Below are 13,105 nucleotides of genomic sequence, written 5' to 3' on the forward strand. Positions count from 1 at the left end.
TGGGAGTGAATCTTAGCTTCTTAAAATTGCGAACGAAAGATTTGCAATGTTGCGATAAGACATCTCTGTGCAGTTTCTGAGTAACTCGAGACTTACTCGGCATCTGCGATCAGTTCAGTGCTTGTCGTTCCTGGTTTGACGTCACAAACACACCCAGCGTTCGCCCAGACACTCCTCCGTTTCTCCAGCCTGTCAAAGTCAGAAAAATGTCTCTATGCACGTTGCCATATTTGCACCGCACACTGGTCCGTGCTGCGCATGCGTACGCTCTCCCGTGAAGGCGCATACCCGCAATAGCGTGCACTCGCAGGCGCGGTATGCGTATTTACGGTAGAGTTTATGTAGTCGTAGCGTGCGACTCATTCGTTACATATTTTCACAATTAATGTAGTTTATAGATCATGGTCCCTTTGATAGTTTCTGATAGTTTGGTTAATATAGAAGGTCCCTGAGCTAAGGAATCCCTCTTTGTATCGTACGAAGGGTCTAACAGGAATCATACAGCAGTGTTTGGTACCCATCGGAAGAGTATTTAATTAGCAATATTCCGGTGCTGGTTTGGAGCGTATTAATCGCTCGTGCGAATAGTTATGGACATAAGAAGTTTATGTCCATTTCTACTATTTACTCATACTCAGGTATGCGGCGGGAAACCTAGTTCCCCACCCACCTGAGCTGTTTGAAATCGTCACAGCCCACCTGTATGAATCAACCTATGACCTTTTGTTATGATGCAGGGCCGAATTCCGACGTCCAATGGACAATGGGATTGTAGGGACTGTAGGATTGCATTGTGTGTGGGGCATAAATAGGCAGGCCGACCACATCCAGCTCTCACTCTTCAACGGTTCTCATTGCTGAAAATCGGGTGCTGGATGTCCAGGCGCATGCGATCGTTTACCCTTGTGCGTAAGTTTCTCTCCGTTATCATTGTCTTTCTGTGAGCCAATTTCTCTCATCTCTCTCCGTCTCCCTCTCTCTCTTTCCCTTCTCTCTCTCTCTCGTATCTCCCCTAGACTAGTATTGTATTGTATTAGATAGTATTGTTTAGTTCTGTGGTTAGGAAGTCTCTGTTATATTGTAGTGTATCATTTGTACTGTTATCCCCTTTTTACAAGTATACTAGATATAATACAGTTAATAGGCTTTGGAACCTAAACCAGTATCTGGGTATTTTCTATAGTGTTAAGTGTTCACTTGAGCGTCGGTGACGCTCAAGCAGCTTTGTAGTTAGTCAGGTTACACAAGGTTGCACTTACACCCTGTATTCACATTAAGGTATTCCGTGTATTTCATTGGTATAAGGTTTAGACATAAAGGTATAGCGTTGTGAGCATCTGCGCCGCTGGTGATCTCCTCGTGGTCTCGAGCGTCCGCTACGCCATAGCGAATCATTACTCTAGTCATAGCCAATAACGTGTCCTGTGATCGCTGGGCCGTGAGCGAACGTGACGCTTGAGCGTCTCGCCTACGGCTGAGCGATCGTTACGCAACTAGCGTACCATTACGGTACTTCTTAAGTAAACAGCGTACAGTGTTCTTAGCTTCATAAAGGGTTGTTTATACGACAAGGGAATTTAGCATTGTCAATTGGGGGCTCGTCCGGGATTGAATTGACAATGCTAAATTCCCTTGTCGTATAAACAACCCTTTATGAAGCTAAGAACACTGTACGCTGTTTACTTAAGAAGTACCGTAATGGTACGCTAGTTGCGTAACGATCGCTCAGCCGTAGGCGAGACGCTCAAGCGTCACGTTCGCTCACGGCCCAGCGATCACAGGACACGTTATTGGCTATGACTAGAGTAATGATTCGCTATGGCGTAGCGGACGCTCGAGACCACGAGGAGATCACCAGCGGCGCAGACGCTCACAACGCTATACCTTTATGTCTAAACCTTATACCAATGAAATACACGGAATACCTTAATGTGAATACAGGGTGTAATTGCAACCTTGTGTAACCTGACTAACTACAAAGCTGCTTGAGCGTCACCGACGCTCAAGTGAACACTTAACACTATAGAAAATACCCAGATACTGGTTTAGGTTCCAAAGCCTATTAACTGTATTATATCTAGTATACTTGTAAAAAGGGGATAACAGTACAAATGATACACTACAATATAACAGAGACTTCCTAACCACAGAACTAAACAATACTATCTAATACAATACAATACTAGTCTAGGGGAGATACGAGAGAGAGAGAGAAGGGAAAGAGAGAGAGGGAGACGGAGAGAGATGAGAGAAATTGGCTCACAGAAAGACAATGATAACGGAGAGAAACTTACGCACAAGGGTAAACGATCGCATGCGCCTGGACATCCAGCACCCGATTTTCAGCAATGAGAACCGTTGAAGAGTGAGAGCTGGATGTGGTCGGCCTGCCTATTTATGCCCCACACACAATGCAATCCTACAGTCCCTACAATCCCATTGTCCATTGGACGTCGGAATTCGGCCCTGCATCATAACAAAAGGTCATAGGTTGATTCATACAGGTGGGCTGTGACGATTTCAAACAGCTCAGGTGGGTGGGGAACTAGGTTTCCCGCCGCATACCTGAGTATGAGTAAATAGTAGAAATGGACATAAACTTCTTATGTCCATAACTATTCGCACGAGCGATTAATACGCTCCAAACCAGCACCGGAATATTGCTAATTAAATACTCTTCCGATGGGTACCAAACACTGCTGTATGATTCCTGTTAGACCCTTCGTACGATACAAAGAGGGATTCCTTAGCTCAGGGACCTTCTATATTAACCAAACTATCAGAAACTATCAAAGGGACCATGATCTATAAACTACATTAATTGTGAAAATATGTAACGAATGAGTCGCACGCTACGACTACATAAACTCTACCGTAAATACGCATACCGCGCCTGCGAGTGCACGCTATTGCGGGTATGCGCCTTCACGGGAGAGCGTACGCATGCGCAGCACGGACCAGTGTGCGGTGCAAATATGGCAACGTGCATAGAGACATTTTTCTGACTTTGACAGTCCACCCTTTGGCAGTCAATAATAACTGCCACAAAACATTTAAGGAGAAAAATGCAAGTCAGGGGTTAATTGATTTCCATGGTTGGGTAAGGGAGGAGAGAGGAGAAGGTGTGAAGAGGGTATGACCTAGTGAGATAGCAGAAGCATGTGTGTATGAATCCATGTTTGGAGGGTCATGTATCATCGTGCCGTACGTGTTGTACATCAAGCTTCGAGGTATTGCGAAGTATACATTTGAATTCCTTCTTATCCTGTGGTACAGGTCTGTGGATGGGCTGTCAAACTTTACCGAGCTCTTTTCGGATTTTGAACAAAATGGGGAGCACATTTTAGTTGATGATACATGAATGGGGGAGGTATGTGGTTGCTGATATCTGTGCCTGTATTCCCTATCGTCTATGTGTGTCATTACCTGAGGGTTGTAGAGATGAAGATAAAGAACACTTATGGAAAATGCAATGATATTCTATGTCAGGGAAATGTACATCTGTCGTCGAAGTTGTGTTCGGTATCTGTTGAGAGTCGTCTTCTTTGCGCTGTATTGCTCCTTGGGCATGAGCAAATAGCTTTGTCTGAGCCATCAGATTTACAAAAAATGTTGGGCTAGCGTGAGTTTTAAAAGTACTAGGGAAACTGGGGATCCATGGCAAAGTTCATCAAGTGTCCATATTTAAAGTTGTCAAATCTTCTTCTTTGGTCAATCCGTTGTCTGTATACATCTCGTCTCGTCAGCTTCCTCGTCCAAGGGGGTCTTTGTATCTTGGAGAAAAGCAGAAAAACAGGTGAAAGAAACGGACCGTATAATCGCATTTTCATCACATCCTGGTTTCTATCATTGGGTCATAAATCAAATCCAGGTTAATTACAGTTTCCTCACTCCTCAAGCTCATCACTTTTGTACTTTGTTTGCACCTCATTAAAGCCTGTCCGCATCTAAATATCAATCCAATCGATATAACGACACCCAAGATACATAGTAGAAACTTTCCAACATCCATTATGACTCCTTGAGCCCAGTCCCCCAAACCGGAGAACCAATTTCGTGGGTTCAACCATGACACCCAACCAGTCAGCTCATTACCTACAGCAGCAAGGGTGAGATTGTGTTTTCGACGAAATTCCCACTTCAATTGGAGAATATCATCCATCTTTTGGTCTATGACCTCTACCGGATCCTCGGTGCTATTTGTGATATACGTGCAACACTTTATGCCGTACTGTGTTGCTAATGTAACACAATATCCGCCTGTTACTGCTGTAAGATAATTAAGAACCATCCTATGCTGAACTAGTTCTGTTTTATAAGCTTGAAGTTCTCTTCCAGTGTATCTAAACGTGTCATCATACATTTCAGTGATATTATCTAACAAATTGGCGAGTGCGGAAATGTATCTATAATTCATCACTCCTCGAGCGGTGCGAGTGAAATCTAACGCTACCAGAACCTGAATCCCGGTGGATTCATGGATAAGATCGGAGGCCGGATGCTCTAACCTTTCTGACAGTTGCCTTTTAACTCGGTGCTCGTAATGAGTGTGAGTATAAGGAGCTTGGGCACCACGGTGTATGTCCTTCATTTTGTCATGTGTAACAGTCATCACTTCAGGCAATACTTTTCCAATATAACACAATCCTTCAGAGTTTGGGGCAAGCCACTTGTACGCCTTTCTCCCGCATATGAAATATGCGTCATCGGGGAGAACATAAGGGACGGAGAAGGACATGACCATGTTACAAACCTTCCAGGTGAAATCTCCTGACCCTAATTCTTCCATCTGCCTAATGCATGTTTCAGTTTGTACGATATGTGCACAGTATCCTGGTGATACCTCTCCAACTCTAGTAATCCTATTTCCTAAGGTATATCGATACCGGAAAGATTTTCCTCTACTGGCTATGTGGCGTACCAGCTCTGTATCTGTAGGCATTCTATCTGCTCTGTGTGAAAAGGTCATGGTAAGGTTGCTCCATGACACTTCCCAATTTCCCGGTTTTCTGGGATTGGAGATATTGAAACATAAGAGGGACCTATCCACATGGTATTGGTGGAGCTTCAAACTAGGAGGGCTGGAGATATTAAACCTCCGGTCCACCGGTCTCCCACCACTTAGCTCAAGTACCTCCCCTAACGTTAAAGGAAATGGTACTAGCCCTGATTTGCTGTGACCCTGAGGTACTTGAGAGCATACCCAACAATCTGTTTGGTTTAACACGTTACCCACTAAGGAGTGATAGTCACTCAATGGATGCCGGTCTATATGGATATTAAGACTAGATTGGCATTTCTTTATGCATCCATCTTCAACCAGATTATCACAGAGCCTACAGATACAATTTTCTTTTTGAACTAACAATCCTTCACAATTGTTTACAAATAACATGGTTGTTAGATCGTGCCCGGTACTCGCCTTTGCTTGGTGATTGGGTTGCTATTGGAAATTTACACCTCCGTCTCAGTCATCAGGACCTTTCTGGATCCTTTCTCGACCTCACTGGTACTCTCACCGAAACAGACTGTTCTGGTCAACATCATGGTCAACAGGAAAATCCATATCACAGTCTCTTGGGGCAAGTCCATCTTACAGGATGAGAGAAGAAGAAATTTGTAAAGGGGGTATAAGAAAACAGTTTGAGGGGGAGAGAACTTGTTACGATAATAAGTTCTCTCGTCTTGTTGTTCTTCTTGTTCTGCTGTCCTCTCAAAGGTGCTGTCTCTCAGTCTTCCAAACGAACATTCTGGTGATGCAATATTCCTTCCCAACCGACGATCTTTCTGTAAGGAGCAAAAATCTGGCATTACCATTGGTCCAACTGAGGGGTGACATACCATCTTTAAACCATGGAAACATGAGTGAGAAGAGAGAGAAAGCACAAAAAGAAAAAAAAAAAAGATAGAGAACAATTCATGTGCATATATACATTACCTAACTCGACAATAACCATCAATAAGAAAAGAGAAACAAAACATTTTTTAAACATTGTCAACATTGAGCCAACCTTGTTAGCATTAGAAAAACATTGTCAGACTTATTAGGCTGTCATATCTATGTGTCTACTGGTCTCCTTGAGCAGTCCCTCCCCACCAGCACCTGCATTACTCCACTGTCTGTATCTGGCCAGAAATACATTGTGGCGGAGGTCATGCTGGGGTTTGGTAGACTTCTGCAAGGACCAAATGGATATGTAATGTGTGAATTCTTACCAATACTCGTCAGAGATGGGGATAGAGAGAGAGAGAGAAAAAAAACATTTCACAGATACATTTACAACGTTTCACCTGGTCATTCCTGTGTCTTCAGGGAATGACCTCCCAATTTATTAACCGTTACCTCAGGCTTACCATCAGTCCTAATGATCACCTTTCCTGACTATGTGATCCCTGATTATAATGGTGTGTATTGTAATTTTGCTCATTTCTTGGTCTATGGGGTCTAACTTTATGTAGGCTGTTACAGTTGCTAGCATAATGCCCTTCTCTCCTACAATGATAACAAATCCTGGGCTTCCTCCACGTGTCAATGACCTGAGGTTTTGGTTGATTTGATGCCTCCTCAAACGCTCGGATGCTCATCATCATCAATCGTTTCCCCTGTACTTCCCTGATTTCTTGGATTTTATGATTATGGTGTTGTCTTTCTCTTGATCTACAATCTCTTGCAATGTGTCCCTTTTTATGACAATTGTAACAGATTTCCATATCTGGATTTCTCGCAGGGGTGTGTGGCTTTTGTTGGGGTGGTCTTGTGGTTTGGGCCTGTATATTTGCTGCCATTAACTTATCTCTTAGTGACTCTCTGTACTTGGTGATATTCTGATCATGATTAATGACGGCCTCTCTTAGTGCGGCCACCGAGATCTCTCTCCAGTTTGGGTTGGTGGTCTGTACCTTTGTTTTTAATTCATCCTTTAAACCATTCATTAATACCTTAACCGCTATTCCTTTATGTTGTGCATTTGTCTTGATGTCTGCGATCCCAGTGTTTCTAGCCATTATTTGCAGTGCTCGATTGAAATAATTAGAAACATTTTCCTTTTCGTTTTGCCTTATGGAGAAAATTTCATTCCACTTGACAGCAGCTGGGAAATATATTCCTAACTGTCGGTTAATCTGCCTAATACATTCCTGATTGTGTTCTTCCATACAAGGTACCTCCGTGTTTAATTTACAATCAGCAATGAACTTTTCAGGGTCAACACTGGAGGGCAAACATGCCCTCAGCACTGTCCGCCATTCTTTGTTGGTAGGTTCTGTGGCGTTTCCTAGTTCTTTAATAAACCTTTGACATTTGGCTAGATTTTTCCTAGGATCAGGAAATTCAGACATAATTGATCTCAATTCGGTCCGGGACAAGAGACAGCGCATTGCACTGTCCTTGACGGGAATGATTCCCTGATTGTCAGTCTTCCCATTGGGGACTGAGATCACCCTGACAGGACTAAACTCAATTACATCACCTTGTTTTGGTCTTACAATATGGGGTACATTTGTTTGTGCGTGATATGAAACATTGTACGTACCTGTGGACACGACCTCACCTGACCCTCCGTTAGGGGGTTCGATTATTGCCTTTACCAATTTGGTCGCGTCCACCTGGATGGCTTTTGTGATGGTTGCTGGAAGAGGTGCTGACATCGTTCTGGGCTCACTTTCTTGTTTGTATTCCTGAGGGAGGTTTGACATGGGGTGCAACTTGCACAGGTTAATAGTTGTACATTCAACAGTATTACAATAATCATTGTTACAGTTATTACACTTATTCTTATAATCTATACTACAGTTGCTAAGAGCGTTTTTATTGTTCAACCTTGTGTTTTTCTCTCCGCAACCAACTCCTCTCCCGATGCCACTGTCTCTCCTCTCAAGATAAGATTCAGAAAAGTCAATTGAATCTCTTTGTAATTCACCTTCCTGTTGCCATAACTGCAAATAATCATAATGTTTACTTCGTCTCTTTGTTGGTTCAATGAGACATATCCTCCTCCTTAAATTTTGTAACACGTCTGGACTGAAGCTACCTATTCTTGGGAATTTGTCCCTGTCTTGTACAGTCATTCTCTCCCATTCATCACATAAAGATTCTGTGTGACTTCCGTATTTTTCACCCATGATGTACCTTGCCGACCCAACGGGTCGGTTCTCTGAATCAACCCGAACCGAGGTTGATCGCCCCCTACCTGAACAACTGGCCCCCATAATTCTGCAGGTGTTGCTTATTCCTCCTTGGATCTTTATCTCAAGGTTTTCAGCGAACCCTTACAAACAAACCAAGATGTCCTGGGCAGGCCGGCGGTGGCGGTTTGCCAAGTACCCCACTTACTTCTCGCCCACGTTGGCCAGTACTGCAATCACTGTAACCAGAGCTGCTGTACCCAACCCAGGGCCCCTGTGAACCTTTATTTACTGGGGCGCGTTCCCCAGCAAGTATCGGTTGTTGGATAGTTCCTGAGTGACCAGCGAACTTCCCTTCCAAAAATAAAAAATTACACAAATCACGTCAGAATGTACAGATAGCGTTTGTGACCACTTTACTCTAATGGTATTAGGTCAGATTACTAACTACTGCACACAATTACGTGCGGTCCAATCGTTCAGTACATAAGCACTACTTGTCATGTACTGAAAGATCAATGGAATCGATGTTTCCGGCCGCGATTCCTTCAGCAAGAGCTTATGGCCTATATGGGTTCTGCACCAACACCCCAGGCGTTGTGCCACTGGACTTTTATAGCGGACCTCTCTGTCTATTTTACCTGTTACCTTATGACCTCCTGGTCTGTTACCGTCTGTTAATGACCTCCTGGTCTGTTACCTTATGACCTCCTGGTCTGTTACCTTATGGTCCGCTATACTCTAATGCTCAAATATTATTTAACCAGGGATGCCTCCCTAGCCACCGTATATGTCACTTACACGTGTGTCCCTTGACGAGTACCCGACTTTCCTTTTGGTTCCACCTTAAAGTTATATAAACTTTTGTATACAAAACCACACTCACTCAACACATGTACACTTTTGTTTCTATATTCTATTTCTGCGCAGAAATTGTCTTCAGTCCAACAGTGTTACTAATTAGGAGCAGGATCTGTTAAACTAAATTTCAGATTTTTCCAAAAATAGATTTGCGTTATTTACCGCGTCGCGTTATTTACCGCTGTGCGTTACTTATCGCCTTTGCGCTAATTATCGCTTTGCGCTAATTCAACTTTTCGTTACTTGAGCTACGTGGGCGTAACCAGACGCTACGTTGCGTAATGTACGCTGCGTGCGTCTGCCGTTTGGATTGCGTACGCAAGTCTTTTGTTAGGGACACGTGTACGCAAAACAAAGATCCACCGTAACACAATTTCTACCTTTATCAATGTAGATGATCTCTGATCATCTACCGCACACCACACTGACTGTCTTATCTCCCAGACAAGCCGTGTGTTGGTCTATACTTTAACTATTACCTCTACTATGAAATAACAGCAAATCTCTTTTTGCACTTTCTATCAACTATAAAACTTGGCAAACAGGAATAGTGATATACGAAATTTGAAAAAGAAATACAGATAAATGTATGCGTGCGTGTATACGCAAGACAGAAGAAAAATAAAACAGTTTTAAAAGACACAAGCGTTTTGTTCTTACTTCCGGTTCCCGGATTCCTTCAGCACTCTTTATCTAAGCGAAGCAGACGCTTATCCAATCAGCACTGCAAGGAATATGATCCCGCCCTTTGCTGATGGATAATGTCTGCTGATCTACCTAGTGCAGATATGAGAAGGATAGGACGAGCCCCCAATTGACAATGCTAAATTCCCTTGTCGTATAAACAACCCTTTATGAAGCTAAGAACACTGTACGCTGTTTACTTAAGAAGTACCGTAATGGTACGCTAGTTGCGTAACGATCGCTCAGCCGTAGGCGAGACGCTCAAGCGTCACGTTCGCTCACGGCCCAGCGATCACAGGACACGTTATTGGCTATGACTAGAGTAATGATTCGCTATGGCGTAGCGGACGCTCGAGACCACGAGGAGATCACCAGCGGCGCAGACGCTCACAACGCTATACCTTTATGTCTAAACCTTATACCAATGAAATACACGGAATACCTTAATGTGAATACAGGGTGTAAGTGCAACCTTGTGTAACCTGACTAACTACAAAGCTGCTTGAGCGTCACCGACGCTCAAGTGAACACTTAACACTATAGAAAATACCCAGATACTGGTTTAGGTTCCAAAGCCTATTAACTGTATTATATCTAGTATACTTGTAAAAAGGGGATAACAGTACAAATGATACACTACAATATAACAGAGACTTCCTAACCACAGAACTAAACAATACTATCTAATACAATACAATACTAGTCTAGGGGAGATACGAGAGAGAGAGAGAAGGGAAAGAGAGAGAGGGAGACGGAGAGAGATGAGAGAAATTGGCTCACAGAAAGACAATGATAACGGAGAGAAACTTACGCACAAGGGTAAACGATCGCATGCGCCTGGACATCCAGCACCCGATTTTCAGCAATGAGAACCGTTGAAGAGTGAGAGCTGGATGTGGTCGGCCTGCCTATTTATGCCCCACACACAATGCAATCCTACAGTCCCTACAATCCCATTGTCCATTGGACGTCGGAATTCGGCCCTGCATCATAACAAAAGGTCATAGGTTGATTCATACAGGTGGGCTGTGACGATTTCAAACAGCTCAGGTGGGTGGGGAACTAGGTTTCCCGCCGCATACCTGAGTATGAGTAAATAGTAGAAATGGACATAAACTTCTTATGTCCATAACTATTCGCACGAGCGATTAATACGCTCCAAACCAGCACCGGAATATTGCTAATTAAATACTCTTCCGATGGGTACCAAACACTGCTGTATGATTCCTGTTAGACCCTTCGTACGATACAAAGAGGGATTCCTTAGCTCAGGGACCTTCTATATTAACCAAACTATCAGAAACTATCAAAGGGACCATGATCTATAAACTACATTAATTGTGAAAATATGTAACGAATGAGTCGCACGCTACGACTACATAAACTCTACCGTAAATACGCATACCGCGCCTGCGAGTGCACGCTATTGCGGGTATGCGCCTTCACGGGAGAGCGTACGCATGCGCAGCACGGACCAGTGTGCGGTGCAAATATGGCAACGTGCATAGAGACATTTTTCTGACTTTGACAAGCCACTCCCGCGTTTTTCCCAGAAACTGTAGCGTTTTTTCACACACTCCCATAAAACGGCCAGTTTCCGCCCAGAAACACCCACTTCCTGTCAATCACATTACGATCACCAGAACGAAGAAAAAACCTCGTAATGGCGTGAGTAAAATACCTAACTGCATAGCAAATTTACTTGGCGCAGTCGCAGTGCGAACATTGCGCATGCGCACTAAGCGGAAAATCGCTGCGATGCGAAGAAATTTACCGAGCGAACAACTCGGAATGACCCCCATTGTTTTGCCCAACTGCTAACAAAATTGCTACTGCGATCAACTCAGAATTACCCCCTTAATACGCTTGTATGTAAAATTTCACGATCTTCGCTTGTAAACTGTGGATTTGTATAGAAGGACAGAAGGACAAATTTTCATTTTTATATATTAGATAATCTCAGTATACCCCTCTTCAGAATATTTTCCCTGTTTTTGCTTGATTTTGGGCCTAATTCAGACCTGATCGCTCGCTAGGGTTTTTTTATACTGCTGCGAACAGATAGTCGCTGCCCATAGGGGAGTGTATGGGGGTAATTCAGACCTGATTGCTCGCTAGCGTTTTTTGCATCGCTGCGATTAGGTCTAAACTGCGCATGCATATGCACTGCAATGCACAGGTGCGTCGCACAGGTACAAAGCAGATCACCGCTCAGCGATGGGTTTGTGCAAAGAATCCATTCGCACGGGCGATCGAAAGGAGATTGACAGGAAGAACACGTTTGTGGGTGGTAACGGACCATTTTCTGGGAGTGGTTGTAAAAACGCAGGCGTGTCCAAGCGTTTGCAGGGAGGGTTCCTGACATCAATTCCGGTCCAGGACAGGCTGAAGTGATCGCAGCGGCTGAGTAAGTCCTGGACTGTGCAGAGACTGCACAAAATCTGTTTGTACAGCTCTGCTACACATGCGTTCGCACACTTGCAAAGCGAAAATACAATCCCCTGTGGGCAGCGACTATCTGATCGCAGCTGTGCAAAAAAACCCTAGCAAGGATCAGGTCTGAATTAGGCCCTATTTTTGCTTTGCAAGTGTGGGGCCACGCAGGCCTGGCGACAGGGGGGGTCAAAGAGGACAGTTATACCGGGCCCCGTGATTCTGGGGGGCCCCGAGGCATAGGGGCACAAAAGAATGTGCACCAGAGTTTACTGAGATTCATATCACATAATCTGCTCCCCCTGTCAATTAAGTTTAAAAAAAAGATAATTAACTTGCTGCTCCGTTCCCCCCTCCCTCCCCGTGTTACATTGTCACTTGGCCGGGTCCTGTGCTGCTGATGTATAATGCTGCGCCGGACCAGGCAGGCCACCCAGGCAAAAAAAAAACACCCCCGGCAGCGTCCCTTGTACCGGCGACCCCTTCTACCCCAGCAAACCCCTCCCCGGCATCACCGTCGCTTGAGTCACCTGATGGTGTATTAATGAATGACGCCATCGGCACTGTGCCCGCGCCATCTCTGCTGCATTATTCTCTGCCCCACCCCCGCTGCAGCAGAAGGAGATGACCTGGCTTGCTGCAAGCTGATGACTGGTATATTTAGAAACAAGATTTATATATGACTTGTATATTTAGTTTATTTAATTGACATCCATATATATATATATATATATATATATATAAACATCTTTCCTGGGTACAAGTTCAGGGGGGATGCAGGGGGTTGCAGGGGGGCCCCAGAGGCAGAAGTGTACCGGGCCCCGAGATTTCTGTTGCCGGCCCTGGGGCCACGTGACAACACAACACAAAAGAGGCCCCACATCGGCCTACCAGGAATCTTCCAGGTGAGCCCTATGGCCAATCCGCCCCTGACTCTGAGCTGCTGCACTACTTCTTCCACTTAATAACTCTCATTCTGCAGTTTCCTACTGATTCTATTCCC

This window comes from Pseudophryne corroboree, chromosome 1 (assembly GCF_028390025.1).
Source record: "Pseudophryne corroboree isolate aPseCor3 chromosome 1, aPseCor3.hap2, whole genome shotgun sequence".
Lineage (NCBI taxonomy): Eukaryota > Metazoa > Chordata > Amphibia > Anura > Myobatrachidae > Pseudophryne > Pseudophryne corroboree.